Below are 793 nucleotides of genomic sequence, written 5' to 3'. Positions count from 1 at the left end.
CCTAGGTCAAACACCAAAAGTGGCACAAAGAGGGGGAAAACAGTCTTTTCCACAAAGGATGCTGAAGAAAACAGTATATCCACATGGAAAAATAATGAATCTCAATCTTTATCTCACTCCATAAACCAGCTGTGGGCAAACTACCGCCCTTGGACCAAACCTGGCCCATGTCTGTTTTCATATGGCCCATGAGCTAACAATGATTTTTACATTTTGAAATGGTTGAAATAAAATAAATAAAAATAAATTTTAAAAATTAATTAAAAATAAATAAATAAAAATAAATAAATAAATAGTGTTTGGGGGCATATGAAAATTATACAAATTCAAATTTTGGTATTCATAAGTAAAGGTGTATTAGAACACAGCCACACTCATTCATTTATGAATTGTCTGTGGTTTCTTTTCCACTACAATGACAGAGTTGAGTAGTTGGGACAGATACTTCATGGTGCACAAAACCTAAAATGTTTAGTATCTGACTCTTTACTGAAAACATTTCCTGACCCTTGTCATAAACAAAAATTAATAAAGTATGCACCAACGTCCTCAGTGATCTAACAAGTAGAACTCTAAAGCTTCTGGAAAAAAAAAATACAGCATACTCTGTTTATGATCATTGGGTAGGCAAAGATTTCTAAAGAGGACAAAAAATGTTCTAACCATAAAAATGTGAATTGGTCTCTAGCAAATAAAAAAAATGCTCATCAGGTAAATGAAAATCAAAACAACAAGATACCACATAACTGGTAAGAATGGCTACTATCAAAACGTCAAAAGAAAATAAGTGTTC

This window comes from Galeopterus variegatus, unplaced genomic scaffold, assembly GCF_000696425.1.
Source record: "Galeopterus variegatus unplaced genomic scaffold, G_variegatus-3.0.2 Scaffold443, whole genome shotgun sequence".
Classification (NCBI taxonomy): Eukaryota; Metazoa; Chordata; class Mammalia; order Dermoptera; family Cynocephalidae; genus Galeopterus; species Galeopterus variegatus.
The sequence above is the reverse complement of the archived record's forward strand: the minus strand, read 5'-3'. Positions refer to the sequence as shown.